General features: G+C 44.2%; 1 protein-coding gene across 1 annotated transcript in view; it reads left to right on the top strand.

The window, feature by feature from the left end:
- Positions 1-15,925: 15,925 nt before the first annotated feature.
- Positions 15,926-17,243, top strand: part of SLC16A12 (solute carrier family 16 member 12) — an 84,640-nt gene continuing 83,322 nt past the window's right edge. The window contains 1 exon segment of the mRNA XM_004607608.3: positions 15,926-16,226. The gene's annotated coding sequence lies outside the window, so the exon portion shown is untranslated.

Here is a 17,243-nt window from a genome sequence, read left to right as displayed (position 1 = left end):
CACCCAGGTGAATGGTGGGTGAGCATTTCTTTTTTATGCTCTATATGAGCCATTAAAACCTGTAGAGGATGCTGAAATTATTATCTTGTCTGAATCAGAAGGCATTTCAAGATCAATTTTCTTAGCAATCTTTTTTCTTTTTGGGTCACACCCAGTCATGCACAGGGGTTACTCCAGGCTCTGCACTCAGGAATTACTCCTGGCGGTGCTGGGGGACCATATTGGATACTGGGAATCGAACCCAGGTTGGCCATGTGCAAGGCAAATGCCCTACCCGCTGTACTATGGCTCCATCCCCTCCTTAGGAAATTTTTTTTCTTTTTGGGTCACACCTGGTGCTGCACAGGGGTTACTCCTGGCTCTGTACTCAGAATCACTCCCGGAGTGCTCAGGGGACCATATGGGATGCTGGGAATCTAACCTGGGTCGGCTGTATGCAAGGCAAATGCCCTACCCGCTGTGCTATCGCTCTAGCCCCCCTCTTTAGCAATTTTTAAGAGAATTTTTCGCTGTATCACTGTCATCCCATTGCTCATTGAATTTGCCAGAACATGCACCAGTAACGTCTCCATTGTGAGACTTGTTACTGTTTTTTGGCATATTGAATACGACACGGGTAGCTTGCCAGGCTCTGCTGCATGGTTGAGATACTCTTGGTAGCTTGCTGGAGCGATAGTACAGCAGGTAGGATGCTTGCCCTGCACACGGCCGACCTGGTTTGATCCCTGGCACCACACATGTTCCTCCGAGCCTGCCAAGGGTGATCCCTGAGTGGACTCTGTAGGAAGACTACACAAGTAGGTGTAGCCCCAAAAAACAAAACAAAGAAGGTGGGGAGAACTCACACATTTCTTTTTTTTTCTTTTTGGGTCACACCCGATAATACACAGGGGTCACTCCTGGCTCTGCACTCAGGAATTATCCCTGGCGGTGCTCAGGGGACCATATGGGATGCTGGGAATCGAACCCGGGTCGGCCGCGTGCAAGGCAAACGCCCTACCTGCTGTGCTATCGCTCCAGCCCCACATTTCTCATATTTAAGAAACACTGTTGTAGTGCCTAGTTTATCCCACCTCCCGCCCCCGTCAGTAAAGAAAATGGGAATTAAACATCATTGTTCTCTCACTTGTTAACTATGTGATCTTCTGAAAATTATTTATCTACACATCTTCTGTGAATTATTTACTTACACAGTGCAGTTATTTGCAATGATTAGATGAGAAGATAATATGTGACTAGGCCTCTCCTAGTGCCCAAGGATTTAAGGTTTTCCATGCAGTAAACTGAAAGATGCTCCAATAACTCTTTTGGGAGGAGGGTAAGGAAGCTGAATCGTTTCTTGAAGCATAATAATTTTTTTTTTTGCTTTTTGGGTCACACCCGATGTTGCACAGGGGTCACTCCTGGCTCATGCACTCAGGAATTACTCCTGGCGGTGCTCGGGGGACCATATGGGATGCTGGGAATCGTACCCCTGGGTCGGTCGAGTGTAAGGCAAACGCCCTACCCGCTGTGCTATCAGTCCAGCCCCAGAAGCATAATAATCTTTCCTCCAAAACAGTTACTGCAGCTTAAAAGTTTTTGAGGTTTGACTTATTCTATTATTCCTGTGTGTTTCTTTCTCTTAGGAGTTTTCAAAGGCTGTGTGTGAACATTGCTTACTATTGTTTTCTAGAATTAATATTGACTTGGCCATCTCATCAGAGAACAATGATGTCAGTTTCAAGAATCAACACAAGGGGGTAGTGTTCTGCTTCCTAGTTCACCCGGGGCTCTGCCCTGACTCTGATTTAGGGAGACAAGTTGGATGTTTCTGAAACACTCCAGTTAGTGTTGTTGCTTCATTATTGCCTGGCATATACACTTCCCTTCCAGTAAGAATTAAAATAAAAATATAAAGACCTGACTTGTACTTGGACTGTTGGCACATTTATAGGGAGTTTAGGGTTTTTAAATTTTTTTCTTTTATTTTTATAAAGTTGTTCACAATATTTGATTACATTTAATTTTTGAACACCAATTCAACCACCATTATACCTTCCCACCACCATATTTTGGATGTTTCCATACAGAACCCCAAACCCTGTCCCCAAAGCAGAACCGAAATAATTTATTTTGTGTTGCTTGTTTTGAATAATTCACTAAAAATGATATAAAAAAGGTTTCTTAGAGGAAAGTGTGTGAAGATCGTTCTATTTCACCCAAGAACCATTAAGCCCTACTAAAGAGATTAGTAACATGTTGTTAAAGGTTGAGCCTTGTGTGTGTGAGTATACATATATTTTATGTATCTGTATAAATATATTTCCCTCTAACGTTGGTTACCTTCTATTAAAAAACCCATCAAAATAGGGTGTGCTACTCTTGGTATATTAGTGGTGTAAAGTATAAGAGGTCATGTAGCCACAAATGCAGCTGCTCGATCCAAGATTAGATTCACTCATGGGTGAGGCTTGTCCGAGTGAGTGGAGAGTGGCCATGAACATTTATAGGAGTTTAAACATCAAAATAGTTTAACTGAGGGGCTGAATCAATAAAACAGTGAGTGGGTAGGGTGCTTGCCATGAACATGACAACTGGATTTGATCCATAGCACCCCATATAGTCCCACACCCTGCCACGAGTGACCCCTGAACACAGAGCCAGAACTCAACCCTGAGAATCGACAGATGTAGCCCCCAAACAAAACAAAACAAAACAAAACAAAACAACAAAATAGTTCAACCAAAGCAGTTAAAGTTAGTGATCTTTTTCTATCGGGCAACATAAAATATAATGACATTGCAATTAAGGTGATTATTCATGCCCTCTTAAACACTAATTTGCTCTGTTAATCATCACTAACTCTTTCCAAAGGTAATTGCTAACCCTGAGTATTTGGCTCCACAAATATTTACTGAGTGTCTCCTAGAGGCTAAGGATTTAACAGGGGAAAACAGACAAAGGTTGTGTCTTGTGATGTGTCTGGTAATACTGAGGAAGAGGAAGGAAGGAGTATACCTGCATGGAGAGGCTCAACACCCTTGAACTATTTTAGAAATTATTGTAGTTGTTCAGAGAGAAAGGAGGTTAGATAAGGAATCTAGTGCAAAGTCAATCTAGAGCAGTCAGGCAGATTATATAGATCAATAAAATGTGTGGTGGCACTGTCATTAAAGGAAGGGGGAAGGGTGTCAATCTAAAGACCATCCCCTCCTCCCAATCAGCTCAAGCTAGAATTTCTCCTTTCGTTGTTTATAGCTCAAACCTGCCCTGTCCCTGGATCATACATAAACCCTCTCTTCAAAGCACTCTGGAGAAAGAACTGCTCTAGGAAAGATGGACTCAGAGAACCAGCCCAGGGAGCATCTTGACCTCCACCCCACCTTTTTTGTTTTTTTGTTTTTTTGTTTTTTGTTTTTAATTAAACAAACCTGTTCAAACCAAATGATAATGAATGTTGAAACCACTCCATGAACAGGGACCAAAGACTCTGGCATAGTCAAGTTTGCTGTTTTCCTCCTTTCTCAAAGTGTTTTTTCAAGGTCACGAAGAGCATGGCTTTCTGGCTCAGTATCTTCTAAGTCTCCTATCAGCTGTCAGGGGACAGTGGGCCTGAGCATACCCCACCTCCGGGTGTTATCAGAGACCTGAGGGGCTGGGGGTATGACTTGATAGAAGACATTGGCCTTGTATTGTTGCAAGGCACTGAGTGTGATCCCCAGCACTTCATGAGTGAGGCTCGGAAAGATTACACAAGGTACATTGCCTTGCATGCAGCCGACCTGAGTTTGATTCCTGGCATTGCATAATGTCCCCTGAGCACCAGGAGTCACCCTAAGCACAGAGCCAGGAGTTAAGTCCTGACTATAGCCAGGTATGGCCCAACAATCCCCTACCCCCAAATAAAAAAAATAAGAGGGAAAATTGATGTGGGTTCTTGTACCTTTTTTCCCTTACTGTTTGTTAGTGTTTAACTGAGGTGGGGAGTCTCTAAGAGTTTTCTTTTTGTGTGTATATGTGTGTGTATGAGATTTGGGCCACACCCAGCAGGGCTCAGGATACTATATTTGATTCTGAGTGATCCCTGATACCGCTCACGGGACCCTGCACGGTGCTAAAGATTTTAACTGGGTTCAGTGTGTATGCAAGGCAAACAACTTACCCCCTGTACTATCTTTCCAAGACCTAAAGGACTTTTCAAGGAAATTTAGATTTTTTTTCCAAGAGAGGCTAGAAATATTGGGTTTCATGAGAAATGTTCCAGAACTTTGTCAATAATGAATGAAATTTTTTTTCCAATCCAGGAGAGTTCATCCAAGCTCATAGGAGAATTAGATTTGGCCCATAGTCCAGCAGTTTGACCCTTAACCTAATTCAATCCTGTCATTTACAGAGAGAATAACGAAATCTGGAAATGAATGACTTGCTCAACATTATAACACACTTCATCGTCTTTCCATGTAGTCAAACAGTAACGGAAGAAAAGCAGAGGCTCGTCTGACAGCTAGTGAGGTGAGAGAGACAACCAACATCAGTGTTAAATGAGTTAGAATTGAGAAGTACCTTTCTACTCAGCAGTGTTGGTGGCAGCTGGAAAATGGGATTTATAGAAACAATACAGAGCTAGTAGTAACCTCTGAGCATTGTCGGGTTATGGCCCCCAAACAAAAACCAAAATCTAATGGCTGTAGACCCTCATGCGCAAAATGATTGCTGAGGGGCTCAGAAGAAGCAAAGGTATGTTTCTCTGAATGCACTGAGTTATAAATGGGCTGTAGAGTGGTGTGAGCAAATACGCATCAGTAAGTAGGATCATAATGGTGTATTGGAAAACAGTTATAGACTGACAGACCAAGGCATTCTGGACAAGTTAGACATTCTGTTCTTCACAAACCTAATAAGAGATGTGCATATGGCTTTTACAATTAAATTTAGGGGAAAATGGCCTAACACCACACAGGAAACACAATGAACATGTTGGTCAGATGAAGGGGTGCAAATGAATTAGTGGGTAAAGGGATGTGCAAATGAAGGGCACTGGAGCTTCAAATTCTGGGCCATTTCAAATGCACCCAGTGATCAAGGAGCCAGGGACTCCAAATATTTTTGTAACATTCAAGGAAGTGCTGTTCTTTTGATTGTTCACCACATGTGGCTAATCCTTGTGTCAAACTGACACTGAGAGGAGAGCCAAGTGCTGATTCAGTCACCATCTGGTTTTGCTAAGTCTCCTTCACCCCCCATTCACTTGCAGGGGTTCATTGAAGGGGTCCTCCACAGTGCTGGCTGTTCTGATCCCGGCCCAGTCCCTGGCACTGAGAAAAGTCACCCTTTCTGTGTCCTAGGCTGGCTTTGCTCTTGATGGAGAAACAAGTAATGGTTTTCCCCTTTTGCTCCATCCATAGCTGCTGGGAACAGGAAATACAATGTACTGTTGTGTTGTAGTTAGCAAACAGCCACATAGAATTTAGTCACGCTGGCATACACACTTTCTCCAGATGATGTCTAGCTCCTAAGCATGTTGTCATATAATATTCTTGGCCAATATCTGTGCTTTTAAAAAATTGATTATTATTTATTTTTCAATTTCTGTTGAGGCACCATGATTGACTGTTAAGACTGTTAATAGTAGAGTTTCATGCACACAGTGGTTTAATACCACACCCACCACCAGTATCAGTTTCCCTCCACCATTGACCCATGGGCCCCCTCCCACCCACCCAAACCTGGACTTTCAAGATGAAATAACAGGGGATTCACATTAGTTTTAGTGTAATCATTGTAAGTATTAATAATATTGACCACAATATTCCATGTGGTCAATTGACTTTCTTTCCTCACAGAGCTCAAACTTGTTGGGGCTGGACTGAGCTACCAAGGATGAGCCCAGTGGTTTGGATGAGGTTGAACATATTCTTTTGGCTGCCTTAGTAAATAATTTCCTAATTATAACAAAATTGTCAGTCTTCCTTTTCTCACAGATCCCCAGTTCTGCTTAAGCCTGTTTGTTGTCAGTATGTAGATCCTACATTGTTTTCCCGTGTGCAGAAGAACTTTGCATGATCTTCCCATAACTCCTTTGGTGACTGTATTGCGCCCGTAAGAGTTTCCATGATCAATAAAAGGAGATTACGGGGCTCTCTACCTTTGTCTAAGAGTCAGAGAGAACCTAGACCCTCCATTACACACATTTCTTCCGCGTTCCTTGTCTCAGCGCCTCCAACTGCATGAACGTTCACGCAAACTCTTGTCTTATTTCTTACTGTGATGCTTTTAAGATTACAAAGGAACGTTAATAAATTCCTCTTTAAAAGCAGCAAAGCAGTCTATTAGAGATATATTAAACCCCAGCAATGTGCCCTATCTTCACTAGTTTGGAAGAAAAAGGGCCTGGGAATTTTGCCATTTGCAATTTAAAGCTGTGATGGAGTTTAATTTAAGAATGTTCATACCCTCCCCGCCACCGCTGCCAAGTTTTTAACATGTCTATATTAGTGACTTCCACACCTTGAGAACTTGGGTTCTTTCATTAATTCATCAAATAATTGAATTCATTTTTGTTCTTTTGGTCACTCCCAGTGGCACTCAGGGGCTACACCTGGCAGTGCTTGGGGGACCATATGAGGTGCCAGAGATTCAAACCATGTTCGCCACAAGCAAGGCAAAGACTTTAACTTTATGTACTATCTCTCCAGCTCAACATTGAGTTCTATTTTTGTTTCTTGGTTGCTCATGGCCAGCAATGCTCAATACTAACTCCTGGCTTTGTGCTCAGGGGTCACTACTGGCATTGCTTGGGGGAACCATATGGGGTGCCAGAAATTGAGCCAGATTGACTGTGTGCAAGGCAAATCCTCTACCCATTAGACCATCTCTCCAGTCCCATAAGATTTTTTATCCACATTCTTAAGCACAGAGTTGAGATTACCCCTGAGAGCCACTACTCTGAACTGACCTTTAGTGGCTTAGAAATGCCACAAAGCAGCATTCTTCAGATATACAAATATCTGTGGCTAGCACCTCAGCCAAGGTGTAGACCAGTGGTTTTCAACCCGTCTACACCTATGGACTGGCACCTGTCCATTGACCGCTGATGAAAACCACTGCCCTGCAGCTTGTGGCAAGCAGTTGGTGGTCAGAATTAAGGTGTCTTTTTATAGATTAAAAAAGCAATGGTATTTTTCTTTTTGTATTTATACTCTGTTGGAAATATGTATCTAATGGCTCTTAATTACATCAGTAGGACTTAGCAACTGGTTCTTCTAGTGGTTGGGATTAAATGTTCCTTTTCAACTTAATAATGCCATCATGGCATTACATCCAGGCAGGAGAACTAATTAACATGGGTGCACGTATCTGAAAGACAGTTATATGCAGACCCTGCCCTTTTGATTTTGTTAGCACCGGAGATGTATATAAAGAGAGGAACTCAATGGCGATTGGGCCACTGACCACAGTTCATTTACCTAGGTGCTTTATTGACCTGGATTGCTTTTTCCTCATCAGGCATATTCTTCATTTTGTATTCTTTGAATTTATCAAAATGAATAAGCTTATAGCACAGTGAGTAGGGCGTTTGCCTTGCATGTGGCCCACCCGGGTTCAATTCCTCCATTCCTCTCGGAGAGCCCAGCAAGCTACCGAGAGTATCCGGTCCGCATGGCAGAGCCTGGCAAGCTACCCGTGGTGTATTCGATATACCAAAAACAGTAACAAGAAGTCTCACAACAGAGACGTTACTAGTGCCCGCTCGAGTGAATCGATGAACAACAGGACAACAGTGCTACAGTGCTAAGATCAACACAGAGCCACACAGGGTGAATCAGCTCCAAACAAAGTTGTTGTATGTATTTTTTAATACTCCAATCAGTGTCAACTTAGGTTTTTCTAGTTTGCATGTGAGCTGTCTGGCCAGAATCATCCATCCCTTCTGGTGGTTTCCAAGAGCCCTGGGTGCCTGCTGTGAGCAGATTCTGCTCATTATTGCTGCCAAGAGGCCGTTTCCCTTGCTGGTGAGCACCTCTCAGAGGCTTATCACACTTCTGTGACTCACGTCTGGGAGAGCCACTTCCTGCTTAGCTGTCAGCTGTGTCTTTCTTATCTCCCCCTACTCCACATTGTGAGCATTCCTCGCCATCTAGTCCTCAGCTCTGGTTTTGTCTCTGCTCTTAAGCGCAGAAGATTTTCAAGCCTAACTTGCACTTTTCCTGAGGCCCCTGGCCTGAGGTTACAATAGCCCGCTGGGAAGCTCAGGCCCGCCTCAAGCTGCAGGTGTCTAATATTAAACAGTTCACCCGCTGCCACCTCTTAGCTTCTCTCCCTCTGTTAATGATCACCCGAGGCCTGGCTGTAAATGCAAGCTTCCCGGATTTCTTCCACTCCACCACTAATCAGTCATTTTGTCGCACCGATTTCTCTCTGTTCTCCTCAAAAGGACTTATTTACTCACTGCCAAATGCGCCTGGCCCTTTCCCATTGCTAATAGTTACCTGTGTTTTCATTTACCAAGAAGGCCTTCCTGCCTGCTTATTGCGATGTTCCAAGGAGTTCCAGACCAGGCTATGAAGTCATCCTTCACCTTGACAGCTTCTCTCTCAATCATTTTACTGTGAGTTCTTCTACAAAGTGCCAACTTTATTAAAACAACCATGTGCCATTACTTTTTGAAACACATGGTTTCAAATGCAGGTGCTCTTTCTTTTTTTGGCTTTTTTGGGTTACACCCAGTGATGCACAGAGGTTACTCCTGACTCTGCACTCAGGAATTACTCCTGGCAGTGCTCAGGGGATCGAACTCGATCAGCTGTGTGCAAGGCAAATACCCTACCCACTGTGCTACTGTTCCAGCCCCAAACGCAGGGGCTCTTTGGTGATCTTCTATTGTTTCTCAACTTCTCTTATTTTTGTGGCTGCTGACATTTTAATTAGATTGTGAATTCCTGGAAGACAGGCTACACGTGTATAGTGCCTGCCAGGCTCAATCTTCAAAAATTCTGGTCACTTTGTTGGCACTGAATTTGATGATAGACATAAAGAGACACACACTGCAGTTCTGTTACAATTAAGTCACTCATTAAATTGCCCCATTAAGCACAAATGATTCTGATTTTATTGCTCTCAACATTTTTTTCTCTTGAGTAGTTGAATGATAAACTCCGGAGAAAAAAGTCGTCTGACGAATTTGAACTGGGGTCAGTGTGAATTTTTTCTAGCTACTTTTTGGTTAAATAATGCTCCACAATAGGGCTGGAGAGACAGTGCAGTGGGTAGGGCACTCGCCCTTCACATATCTGACCTAGGTTTGATGGTTTGATACCTAGTACCAAATACGGTCTCCCAAGCCCCAACAGGAGTGATTCCTGAGCACAGAGCCAGGAGTAAACCCTGAGCATTGCCAGGTATGGCTAAAAAAAAAAGATAATAGTAATGCTCCATGATTAAACAATCACAGTACTTCAGGGGCCAAAACAGCAAACCTTTCTTTTGCCTGGGGAAATGGTAGTTCTGCTGACTTGACATGGTTTGGGTGGGTTTTCTCCTGTACCCAAAGTTTGCTATGGAGAAAGCAGCTACTTTTGCTGATTTAAAAAGAAAAAGATTTCCTAGTTTTAAAATGTCTACTTTAATCCCTCGGTCAATGATGGCTGGAGGAATCACTCAGGATGGGAGATGTGTGCTGAAAGTAGATAAAGGACCAAATATGATGGCCTCTCAGTATCGTATTGCAAACCATAATGCCCGAAAGTAGAGAGAGAGTAAGAAGAAAATTGTCTGCCATAGAGACAGGGAGTGGGATGAGGTGGGGGTGATGGGAGGGATACTGGGGACATTGGTGGTAGAAAATGTGCAATGAATGGAGGGATGGGTATTCGATCATTGTATGACTGAAACTCGATTATGAAAGGTTTGTAACTATATCTTATGGTGATTTAATAATTTTTTTGAAAAACAGTCCACTTTATTCCATATAACATTTAGCTAGATATCACTGAAAGCTAAGAAGAGATGTTCATAAAATTGATCTATGGTAAAATACAAATTCTAGGAAATGTCCCATTTTAAACATTTCCAGGCATCTTGAGACAAGTGTATCACAATGCAGAAAAATGGGCATCATGCACATATTTTATTTAAGATGAAAGGGAAGTATTAATAGACTTCACAAAGTAGTAAATTCACCTGTGTCTTAAAAGCTGAGTATGCAATTATTTATAAAGCCGTGGGAAATGATTTCTGAAAATGTAATTCTGTTTCATTTTATTCTGTTATACAGAGCACAACATTTCCAAAAGTTCTTTCTTGAACCATTGTCAATGATTAGTGACACAAAATAGTGGTTCAACACACTAAATAACAATCACTAGACAAACCAGACCACCTCCCTCACATGAGGGCAACTCTGCTTGGAAAATACTAAAGTTTGTGACTGGAGGGGCTGGAGTGATATCACAGTGGGTAGGGCATTTTCCTTGCACACAGCAGACCTGGGTTTGATTCCCAGCACCCCATATGGTCCCCTGAGCACTGCCAGGAGCACTTCCTGAGTGCATGAGCCAGTAGTAACTCCTGTGCATCGCCCAGTGTGACCCAAAAAGCAAAATAATAATAATAATAATAATAATAATAAAGTTTGAGACAGGAGTTGTGTAATATAATTTTCCTACTTCCCCCACAGTAAGAAATGAAATATATTTTAAGTTTCCAAAAGAAATTTGTGTATTCTGGCAATACATGCTACTTCCACTACATAGTAAAGTGAATAACAAAAGGAGAAGGGTTGGTTGCATCTTTATTAGGAAAGGAAGTTGTCCATTTAGATAGCAGCAAAGAGGGGCTTTAGAAAGCTCCTGTTGTCAAGGATTCACAAGACCTTCATCATATATAATAAAGGCAGCAAGTTATTTTATGATCCCTTCTCCTCCCCATAAATTTCATTGCTTTTTCATTCAATGTAATACTTTTAGATTCTAACCAAAACTGGAACACCATAAGAAAACATGGAAAAGTTGCTTACTTGAAAGTAAAACCCAAATGAAGAGTAAGGGAGGATGGCATGTAGAGGCTAAGTAGTTATGTAGAACACTCTTCAGTTGCAATTGAACTCCATGTTTGTATCTTCACTGTAAGACAAAACACAGTCACTTCCTGCCTTGCTGATCTTGGCCCAACTCTCCTGATGGACTTGGGGGTTACTGAGCCAACAGCAGGCTAGCCCGGATCTGTTCTTCCTGCGATCGAGGGTTCTGAGAGGGAGCCAGATTGGGCCATGGCCTCTTCAGATCTAGACTCAAATTGACCCATGACATGCCTCTTGTTTACTAAACTGATCACTTGAAGAAGCCCATTCAACTGCTGGGGAAAACAGGTCAGCGGTCTTGATGAACGAGCTACAAAGTTTTATTGCAAAGGGGATGGGAATAGAGTTGGAGTGAGCCGTAGCTATTAGCTATTCTGACCATCAGTCAGCCCCAGCATCAGAGACCTGTTTCCCACTTCAGAGCTCTCTTCTGCTTGTACAATAGTTGGAGCCACCATGCTTTAGTTGGAAACCAGGCAGATGAGAACCCTCTGAAGTACACACCAAAACCTATGAAGCATGGGGCCTCACAGAATTCAATAACCGTCACGAAGCTCTCACCTTCCTTTTGCTGTTCAGGGAAGAGAGAGCAGAGTACACCAGCCTTTGCACTGTGGGAATTAAGTAACTTAATTCTAATTGGATTTGGACAAAATAGACAGGGTAAATAGGAACTATGCCTGTAAAGACAAAACAGGGAAACAGTGTTGGGAAGGTACTGACCTCCCTGCTGTACTACCTCCCTAGCCAATCCATCCTCCATTTCTCAAGTTAAAAAAAGAAAAAATCAGAATCCTGTGTTTCTTCATGTATAATAAACACAGGATTTCTTATAATACCTGGAAAGAACTACCCTCTTTCCAGGTATTGTTCACGTAAATTCCACATATTTTTCATGTCTAATCTATATAAATGACAACCCAAAATATTTGCATATTTTAATGGTATTTGTGGTTATCCTTAAAATCCTTATCACTATATAAATAAGCTTTTATATTCTGTTTAGGCAAAAGCCCCAAGATTCATCTTCAACTTCCCCTTCTGGGAGCTTCCAGTCTGTGCACAGCTCAACTATTTCTTTTTTCCTTTTTAAGTTTTTTATTCAATCACTGTGAGATAGAACCATACAAAGCTGTTTATGATTGGATTTCAGTCATAGTGTTCCAACACCCATCCCTCCACCAGTGTCCATTTCCCAGTACCAGTGTCTCCAGGTTCCCTCCCATCATCCACCACCCCCTACCCCCTGCCTAGCTCTATGGCAGGTGCTTTTCTTCTCTCTCTCTCTCTCTCTCTCTCTCTCTCTCTTTCTCTCCTTGCCCAACTAATTCTTACCTGGAGCCAGTGTTTTGATTTCTCTCTGCTGAGTCCACACATCCTTGTTTGACTAAATAACAGGAACAATTTCTTCCATAATGGATGTTCCCTAAGGTGACATGCTTCTGAGAATCTCATCGGAAAGTTGATCCCCCTGAACCACAGTGCAATATGATTTGAGTTTATACACAACCCCCCCTTTTTTTTTTGCTGGATATAAATTGGAACTTGACCAAGAATGCTGTGCTTCCCAGCAGAGTAGTAAAGATAGTGCCAGCCCCGCAAGGGAAGGAAGAGGGGAGGGGAGGAATTGGGGCATTGCTCTCTCTAATGGGAGTTGATTGCGCAGAGTAGCCGCTAACCTCATCAGTCAAAGAGAGTTGAACTAAAAGACATTCTCATGCCATGTCTCCCCAACTTTTCAAATGTAAAATGACTATTTATACTTATACTGGCTAAAATCGTTTAGGAGTTTATAATTCACATGCATTGTATTAAACATATTCTATGGGTGATCTCATTTGACTCACTAGACTCAATCGTCTCTTTTTTTTCCCCAATGGTCTCCTTTTAATGATAATCTCTCCATCCCCTTTAGAACCAGTAGTGCTATACCAAAGATCCGGAAAAGGAGGACCATCTGAACTTCCTTCCTTAACTGAGTCCTAAGGTTTCTAAGCACCTCTGTCCAAGAGAACTTTTGGTAATCAAGGAAATGTCTTATTTTGTTCAATATGACAACTTCTAGCCTTAAATATGAACACTTTAATTGTGATCATTGCAACTAGTTAAAATATATATATATATGGGGCTGGAGCAATAGCACAGCATGTAGGGCATTTGCCTTGCACGCAGTCAACCTAGGTTCGATTCCCAGCATCTCATATGGTCCCCTGAGCACCGCCAGGGGTAATTGCTGAGTGCATGAGCCAGGAGTAACCCCTGTGCATCGCCAGGTGTGACCCAAAAAGCAAAATATACATATATATATACAAAATAAAATTAACAGTTTTAATAAAATGTTAATGGCATGGTTTAGGAGAAATGCTTTGCTTTCGTTTTCTCTCCAGGTGGGTTTTAGGGTAAGAGAAGGACTCCCAGCTCCTCAGCCCTCTACTCTCTTCCATTCCCCTACTCCACCACCATACTGTACGCCCATTGCATGAGCTTGTTCGACAGCTACAATGAAGGCAGAAGAAAATGATCTTTCTGCATCCGGTATTAGCTCACATTTCATTATCATCTTCAACAAGTCACAATTACTCAACTCTCAAAAGATAACTTCACTCTACCATAGGAGAGGGAAAACAAAAATCTGAACATTAAGGATCAAAAACAAATGAATAAGTACACATAGTTTAATGAAAGATTTCATCAGCCCTGAACTTTTCTAGGGTCCCTGTAAGTAAGTGGAGACTTTGAGGAAAGGAAGCTTGTGAAATTTCTATTTTCCAAAATATTATCAAAGAAGTATTTGTCCTGATGCTATTTAAAAGGTTCATTGGACTAATTTGTATCCCATGCAAATGAGCTAACTTCTCTGAACCACCAAAGTGTTCATGTCTTTAACTTAAAGACCTTCACAGATGAGAGCTCTGAGCTCAGCCTTGCTTCTGCAGTGCTAAGTCCATTCTCAATGCTAATGAATTCTCTGACGAGCTGTTTTTGCTATTTCCTGTGTTTCAGACACAGGTTCACTAATCATTACTTAGATGCAATCCAGAGTTTTTTTGCGAGTGAAAATAGAGCTTAAAGTCAGATTTATAGTTTAAGGGCAGGAAGCAGGGGGATGGGGAGAGACAAGCTTACCAGAGGGTGAAAAGAGTAAGAACATTACAAGTCTATTAAATCAGGACTTCTGAGACGTTGCCCACTTGGGAACCCTCCCCCTTTATTTTTCCTGAAGAAATTTTTATTCAGCTGGGGGATTTAGAGGTATGTACTGTACAAATGAAATAGTTACTGGTAATGAATCATAAAGAACTTTATTTTAAAGTTTTTAAAAGTTAAAAAGTTTTAAAATTTTATTATTATTATTATTATTATTATTTTGCTTTTTGGGTCACCTGGCTTTGCACTCAGGAATTACTCCTGGTGGTGCTCAGAGGACATATGGGATGCTGGGAATTGAACCAGGTTGGCCGCGTGCAAGGCAAACACCCTACCTGCTGTGCTATTGCTCCAGCCCCTGAAATTTTTTTAAAAAATGTGACCTGCCACTCAGTTAAACAAGCTGGGTGGTATTCTGTGAGACCATAATGCTCTACTATACTGTGACTTCCTGGCCTCCTCTCAAATTTTCCAGTGTGGAACTTTTTGATTTGAAAACTTTATGGAGAACCGCCCAAACTGTTTAGGGATTCTTGTCAAAAAGCGCATTAAGACTAAGAGGCTCTCCTCAGAGAGCCAGCACCGGCACAACCTCAGAGAAACCTCAGAGAGCCAGCACCTGCGTAATCAGAAGGGAACACCTAGTAGAGACTGTTGGGAGGACCCACTCAGGTTGAAAGCTGCGTGCCAAAAGTAGACTATAGACCGAACATGATGGCCACTCAATAAATACCTCTATTGCAAACTACAACATCCAACAGGAGAGAGAACAAAAGGCAATGCCCTGCCACAGAGGCAGGGTGGGGTGGTGGGGGTTGGGGTGGGGGTGGTGGGAGGGATACTGGGAACATTGATTGAGGAGAATGGGCATTGGTGGAGGGATATAAATGAAATGCAAACATGAAAGTTCATAAGTTTGTAATTGTACCTCATAGTGATTCATTAATAAAAAATTAAAAAAAAAAAAGACTAAGAGGCTCTGGGGTTGGGCCAGATATACGGCACGTCAAGTCACCTCCCAGGCGTTGCCAAACCTGCCGAGTTGGGAGGGCGTTGACCCCATGAAGTTGGAAGCAGACCTTGAGCCCTTGCTTCTGAGCTGGAGAGGAATTTAGAGGAAGGTACCTGCAGGCAGCTCCTTCTTCCGAGAGGTCATAAACATCGGTTAGTTTGGGACAAACGGTAGGCGAACCTTAGAAAAGCTTTCTGGGCCAGCGATACGCCCCGGACCCCTGCACGGCCGTTCATTCGGTCAGCAGCCAGCAAAGGGAGGGGACACTGTTCCCATTTTACAGGTAAAGATACAAGCTTTGATTTAAAGAATCGGCTCACGGTCATGAACTCTTTTAGAAGAGTTGACTCCAAAAGCCCATCAGATTCCTAAGGACGAGCTTTTTAAATAACACCTCGGGGCCTGCGTTCCCAGCGCTGTGACACGGGAGGGCTGGGCGGCAGCGTCCAGATGGCAGCCACCGACACCTAAGGGGATCCCGGCTCTCCCGCAGATCCCGCTCTCTGGCCCGGCAGGGAAAAGTTTTATTAGGAGAGCACGGGGCCCCCTCGGGCCGCGCGTCCGGGTCTGGGCTGCTCACTGCTGTGGCCGCGAAGGGTCGGGCGGTCCGGGCGCGCTGGCCTGGACACACGCGGCCGAGCCGTTACATAACCCGGAGGCGGCCCCGCTCCCGCGCGCCCCTCACCCCTCGCCGAGCCGCGGCGCGCACAGCGGATCCCGGAGGAAGCCCCTCGGCGCGCCCCGCGCGGTCCGCGGTGGAGCTGGCGCGGCTGAACCGGTCGGTATATTTCACGGGGCGACCCACGACCACTCCCCTCCTCCAGCGGGGCGCGCGGGGCCCCCGGACCCCAGCCTCGCCGGCGCCTCCTCCGCGCCCGCTCCCCGCCCCACGGACGCGCGGACCGCGGCGCCTGCGGCCCGGGACGGGGCCACCCCTCGGTCCCTCCGCGGTGCGCCCCGGGGGGGATGTCCACGAGCCGCCGCCCCGGCTGCAGCGGTTCCCCCGAGGTGAGGAGACGGCGGGGCCGGGTGGAACCGCGCGTGGCAGGGGGTCGGCTGGAAAGGGGGTTCGTGCGTCCCGCCGGGCTCCCGAGCGCCGGAACCCCGTTCCGCTGCGCCGTACCCCGCGGGTGGCTCCAGCTTCCCAGGGTCCCGGAGCCCCCTTGGCCTTTACCCCCTGGACAGGTGGGGTGTGGGGGCGCGGAGGCCCAGGTGACCCCCGCATCGGCGGCGGGGTTGCGGGCTCCGGGGCCAGGGGCGCTCGGCGGATGTCGCGCCGCCACACCTGTTGTTTGGTGCGAGACACGCGTGGTTTCTGAGCAGGTGACCGACGTTGGTTTCCATCTCTCCTGGTTTCCGAATGCGGTCGTCTGGCTGCAGTAGTCACCGCGTTTCTTTCCGATGGTTTAAACTGTTGCTTTTCATTTTTCCCCCAAGCCCTCTGCTCAGGTAATACTATGTATTTCTCCAGTGTGTGGCGAGCTAAAGACGGTCCTGGTTTCCAAACCTCCCGTGCATGCAACTTGATTTCTTTCTTTCTTCCTTTCTTCCTTTCTTTCTTTCTTTCTTTCTTTCTTTCTTTCTTTCTTTCTTTCTTTCTTTCTTTCTTTCTTTCTTTCTTTCTTTCTTTCTTTCTTTCTTTCTTTCTTCTCGTTGACTAAGTGGCTCACACTTAGCTGTGGCTTAATATTTTTATAATTACTATGGCACCGTAAATTACAATTCTATAAATGATAGGGTTTCGTGCATGCCACTTTCCAACATCATACCCTCCACCAGAGTGCCCAGCCACCCAATGTGATTTAACAAATTGCAGTGTCAACCTAGTTTAATTTTTTTTTTTAACTTTAGGCACTGTGATTTACAGTAGTGCCAATGGCAGGGTTCCATACGTGGTTTAGGGAGGAGAAGAGATTCCTGGAGTGTGGGCGGTGGGACGTGTGTGGGACTGAACAGAGAGTTCCCAGCAGCAAAGCAAGGCTTCATTTCAAGAGGATTCCTCTGGCTCTGTGGTCAATCCCCAGC

The sequence above is a fragment of the Sorex araneus genome, chromosome 11 (assembly GCF_027595985.1).
Source record: "Sorex araneus isolate mSorAra2 chromosome 11, mSorAra2.pri, whole genome shotgun sequence".
NCBI classification, from domain to species: domain Eukaryota; kingdom Metazoa; phylum Chordata; class Mammalia; order Eulipotyphla; family Soricidae; genus Sorex; species Sorex araneus.
Note: the sequence above shows the minus strand (reverse complement) of the source record. Positions and strands in the feature narration are given on the sequence as shown.